General features: G+C 26.4%; 1 protein-coding gene across 1 annotated transcript in view; it reads right to left on the reverse strand.

Moving 5' to 3' along the window:
- Positions 1–3,401, reverse strand: part of LOC143193363 (putative fatty acyl-CoA reductase CG5065) — a 37,205-nt gene extending 33,804 nt beyond the window's left edge. The window contains exon 1 of the mRNA XM_076399528.1: positions 3,252–3,401. The gene's annotated coding sequence lies outside the window, so the exon portion shown is untranslated. The remainder of the gene's footprint in view (positions 1–3,251) is intronic.
- Positions 3,402–6,000: the final 2,599 nt, after the last annotated feature.

The raw sequence follows: 6,000 nt of genomic DNA on the forward strand, positions 1-6,000 counted from the left end.
GCTTTTATTTGCATTTAAGTGAATGAATATTGGATTAGTATCTGTTATATCTTTTTAACTAGGTTGTTTATCACCCTAAAATAAGATTTTCCTATTCCGATGTTTCCTTTATTTCTCTATATTATCATTATTAAAATATAAAAACATATGCACAAAATATTATTATATACGGAATGTTGGTGATATCTTCAAATGTTTACAATATTCAATAATATTTCAAAGTATTTCAATATGATTTCTGTATATAAAATAAATGAATTATGTTCCAAAAGTTTTTGGAGATAAAATAAAATATAGGAAACAAAGGAAATTATTTCTTCTTTTAGATAGTAATCATTATTAATTTCTATTTTTATTTTGTAGATTAGATGGGATGATATAATTAAAATATAAAATATTTATATTAATTTTCTCTAATGCTCTCTTCGTTAACAAACTATTTATTTGCATGAAAAATGTTTCTTTCCAAGTTTCATTTTCATTAAGATGTCAACATAAAATTGATGAGTTTGATTGAGGACAATGCTATCTTAATCACTTACTGAAGTAATCCTTGTAATATGATATTTAAACAAATTTAATACAATAAACATACATATACTTTCCTGCCACATTATGACACTAATTTATTAAAAATGTTTGCTAATAATTATATATATATATATATATATATATATATATATATATATATATATATATATTGATTTAATTTTCAATGATAATTTGTTTGAAACAAGTGGAAATAAACTTGATAAAATAACGTAATCATATCTCAATAAGATATATAAGGAGAAAACACTATAAAAAATGTCAGCTCTTCTTGCAAAACAATCTTTATTTGCAGATGGAATTAATTAAAACCGTTTGCAACATTTGAAAAGCCAACGTTCATTTTATATTGCTCAACTATATGTAGTAGGAAGAAAAGATACTCAAACTCTGAATACTGACAAGAAAAACAAGACAGTAATATAATCGTTTAATATAAGATAAACAAATATGGGCCAAATGATTTTTAAGAAAATATAATTTTATTATTTATTATCAAAAATAATTTTATCTCAATGTTTTATTTATATGATAAAACTGAAATAAAAATTCCTTAATTTCAATTACAGATATAAAAAAAATTTAAAATGTAAAATATTTGTAATGTCTTATTAAGATGTTGGTCTTAATATAATATTTGTTTTATAATTTGTTATAGATCTAAAAATATGTCACTTTTTATCACTACCATTAAACTGATTTAAAGTTCTAGATTCTAGATGAAAGTTAGGCATTCATGAATGTTTCAAGAAATTTTATTGTTGTATTATTGTAGCAGTATTGTTATTATTCTTGAATGTACTGCAACAGATATAGAAGAAGTTTACAGAAGATACAGAAGTTTTATATTTGATACGAGAATTGATTGATTATTACATAGTTTATGAACTGAGACAGATTAAGTAGAATCTCCGCACAACTCATTAGAACAACAACTAATTAAATGCAACTTTGTAAGTGATCAAGTAGTAAGATGGAACTAGTACTTCAGCTTCAAAGGAGTTAGTGTCCAAAAATTAAACAAGAAAGTGCCAGTTTCCCTTTCTTTAATATAAAAGGAATTTTGCTAATGAATTACCTTCAAACTGATAAAATAGTAAACTCAAACTAGTAGTATAAGGTTCTGGTTAGATGTAACCATTTAAATATTTTAATGAGAAAAAAAAGGTTTCCTGGTTTATCTCCTTCCGATTTCCGGCTGTGCTCACATCTTATAAAATCCATACGATAAAAACGATTTTTCGATGATTAACGCTCGTACTAAGATATTGTCACAAATTGTCTCTTCAAGGACATTAGATTTCATAATGAAATGTATTTAGAACCATAAAATTGAATTGAACAACCTGGTATAACCTAACTTCTCTTATGTAAATAACGATTAGAACCATAGCTTTTGTAAGAATCAAATAAAAGTTTTACACAATTCATAAGAATTCAAAGAAGGTCAAAGATCAAGTTACGGATGTGATGAAAGTTCAAATAATTCTTTGATGACTAAGGAACTACATATATTTACAATTTCAACATTTTAATAACTAATTATATTTTAATACACTTTATTCAAAAATCCTTTAAGGACGTCAACAAGATATAATTAAGTTCTGATAATCAACCGAATTTGAAAACTACAAAAAAAACGATAGCGCAAATATTCATTGTACACAAGGATGATAGCGTTCAATAAAATTAGAAAAACCCATTTACCTTTTATCTCAATAGTCTTGATTACAGTACTATATTCAAGATTTTGAGAATTGCAAAATTGTAGAATAACATCTTTTTAAATAGAACAAAAAAATAAATCCGAATCTACTCCTAAAGAATATTAAAAATTAAAATTGTTATTTTTATTTAAAAAAAACATAAAAAAGTGACAAAAAATATTAGTACCTTTATTAGTTATAACATACCTTTACATGTATGTTATAAATATATTTTAGATATGAAGATAAGCAACTAATTAAAAAAAGAATTAAACAATAGCTTTATTTTACCAAGATTATTTGAACATTAGTGGTGAAAATTTAATAGTTATGTCGAAATATCTAGTGATAATTTTGTATTAATTATATAATTCAAATATCTCCGGAATGTTTTATTAGAAAAGCCTTTATATTAATATTCAAGCTGAATACATAGTCCAAATATAAATAAATAGAATGTTGGAACGATTATGGCGCCGGAGCTAAAAACTCAAAACAAAAACATCAGCTTTCAGAAACAATATGAATCACAAATAATTTTTAAAAATGCCAAGATTCGTTCTATATACATTATTTAATAAATTAAAACACTTAAATATTAATTTCTATATTAAGAGCTTGATTATATACAATTTAAATTAATAATTAAATTACTATTAATATAATATTAATATTAAATTACTATCACGAGTTTTATGAACTATTAAAAAAAAACGAATTGAGATAGTTTAAGTTTAAATAATGATAATAATCTTTAAATAATGATTACGTTAATTAATTATTCTAAATTAGTAATTTTAGTATTACTTTATATTGAGTTTATATGAAATGTTGTTATTGTTGTTATATTTATATTATATAAAATGTTATGTTAATTATAATCTCAAAAAAATATATAGTTGGTTACCTCTTTTAACAAAAATATGTAGCAAGTGACGTTTTCCCCGATGTTAATATTTATTAAATAATTTTAAGAAATAATGCATTCTTTCCTACCTTAAATATGTAGGCCAAAGAATGAGATAATCCACTTGAGACCAACTAGTGAAAGTGAAACAGAAACTGATTGTTCACTGATGGTTTGTACTCTTTCTTCGCTACGTTTTACCGTCCCCAAACGACGCGTTGCTCACGTATGGGTGGTACTGAGATTTCGTATGGTACTTGTTACAAGGTAGAAATCGGTGGGGTGAATTTTAACGCAATCATTTTGGCGTAAGAGCTGGTTAATGTTTAGCAATAAAATAGTTTTATTGCTCAATAAACATAACTGAGGCAAGTACCATTTATTAGACCTTTTATTATACCTTTTAAAATACTTGTTAAAATACATGTATTTTTCAAATATTGGCAGTGTCCGTCGTTTATTATAAAAATCGAATATTTATTGTGATAATATAGAATGTTCTATTTTATTTCAAATCTAATCAAATTATAAAATATAAAATACAAATTGCAAAATTTACTCCTTTTTAATTTATTAAAGTAGTAAACAAAAGGTGCAATATCCGCCTAATACGGCTGGTAAGATGGGACATAATTATGTTGTACGTATTCATGTACGTATAAAAACCTACTGAAGAATGCTCAAATATGGTTAAAGATAAGTTCTACATAAGTGTTTATTTCTATTACAGCAACTCATTTATATTTTCATGTCTTAGCCAGAACTGAGATCGCTATCGGGAGAAGATACCGTCAACATAGAAAGACGCAATAATTGTATCCGATATTACAAAAGGGGATAACCACTAGGTAAACTCTCGATGCTTAGAGACCTCGCAAATAAGTAAACCGATAATACAACACTTTTATAGATCAACCTATTATATTCGGAAAACGTGCGATAGCTTTTATTAATTTTTGTTCTACTTTCGACCGTGTCCACTAGCACTCACTTTCTTTTTTTACTTTAGAAACTAAACATGTTCTCGTAACAATTGTTAAACTTCTTCAAGCATCTTACTATGATTCCATTAACTGCTGATAAGTGCGAGATACAGAAGCAACTACAGGTGTTCAAGCACTTGAAAAGTGAAAAGGTGAAAAAGGTGGCATCTACTGCGGAAGTAAGCAGTCGAATCGGCCAAGCTGCAGGAGCTTTTGTTTCTTAAAGATTATTCGTGTAGAAGAAAAGATAGATTGCAATGAAGATTTAAATCCGTTCTCTCAAAGGCAAGATAAACCTCTTTCGAAAGCTTGTTTTCCCAATCTTCCCGTATGATTACGAAACTTGGACACTGTTAGAGTCTGATATATGTAAGCTTGGAGTATTTTAATTGCGATTCTTAATTCGAGATCATATTAGAAGTAAAATCATTATATTTTCTAATTAATTCACTATATTAGAAGTAAAATCATTATATTTTCTAATTAATTCACTGTTGAGGAATAAATCCAGAGACTCAAAATACAATAGCTTGGACATGTCTGTGGAACCAAACGTAAACGAATTACTCATAAATACTTCATAAACCCGAAATTATTAAGTATAATCATTGATGAATATACTTATATAATGACAATTAATTGCAGTGTCAATATCAAAAATCTCCCAAAAAGTGAAAATGTATCACACTATTTTTATTGTTAAGCAATAATTATACACTAATATTAGATACTGATTATTGACAGTTTAAATCTGTTATCTAATTTATTGAAATTAGAAAACTTAAAATATTCATCCTACAATAACAATGGCGAAATTATTATTTGTAGGTCAATGACAAGTTAACTACAAGTTATAACGAAAGTTCAAACATTTCTTTGATGATCGAAAAATTGTTTTTATAGTTTTGGTATTTCAACAATCGAAAATCGTTAAAACGCAATATAATATTATAAAACGTATTTTTTAGTTTTTAATAATTATTAATTTCCTGTTATTTCTCATAAATATAACAAAATGTCACACTTAGTAATTGTATCGTACAAATGGCTTTATTTAAAGCAAATAATATGCAGCCAGCCAGTCGATAGTCGCGGGTTCGAATCCTGCTGGGATATGGTCGCAACTTTATGTTTGTGATTGTTTAATATTTCTGATTGTCCTAGGCAAGAGTGCAAAATTCGAAGAGGAAAATGATCCCAGTCCGCCATTAATAAAGCTGAGTAAGACTTAATGCCGAGGACCGTGATTAGCAGCCCACGTTAAACTGTAGGTCCAGCCCTCATAAAACCCTAGTTGATAAAAGGAGACTTTAAAATATATATTAAAAAAAATATATGCAGCACGAAATTAAAATGAAAATGGAAAATACGTTAACTGGTAATACATTTCACTTCATATTTGGTTAGTGACCTTTTGACTAATGTTTAGAATAATTATACGTATTAAAGGAAAATAAAACTGCCATTGAATAACTATTTTGCTTGTGATGTTCAATGCATAACGGTTTTGCTAGCTCACCACCGGTTAAGAAAGTTTGACAGCATTTTAGTCGAGTAATGTTGACGCAATGGCCAAATTAATACTAAAATTCAAAAAATTATATAACTGATAACACGATTCCGAAGAGGCTAAACTATAGCAATTTAAACTTATTTCTACCTGCCTCAAATTAAAAGCGATATACTTAATATAACAAATATGAAATACATATTATCTGCGTGCAGGTATTCTGATCATTTTTCACTTTACATTGACAGACATTTATTTTTTGGTACAATTTTCACCTTCTATAATATAATATATTAATATAATAATATATTAAATGTAAAATGAAGAAACTTTTATGGATATAAT

Source organism: Rhynchophorus ferrugineus, unplaced genomic scaffold (genome assembly GCF_030347505.1).
Source record: "Rhynchophorus ferrugineus isolate W39M unplaced genomic scaffold, kcgeb_rfMv2 rfM3, whole genome shotgun sequence".
Taxonomy (NCBI): domain Eukaryota; kingdom Metazoa; phylum Arthropoda; class Insecta; order Coleoptera; family Curculionidae; genus Rhynchophorus; species Rhynchophorus ferrugineus.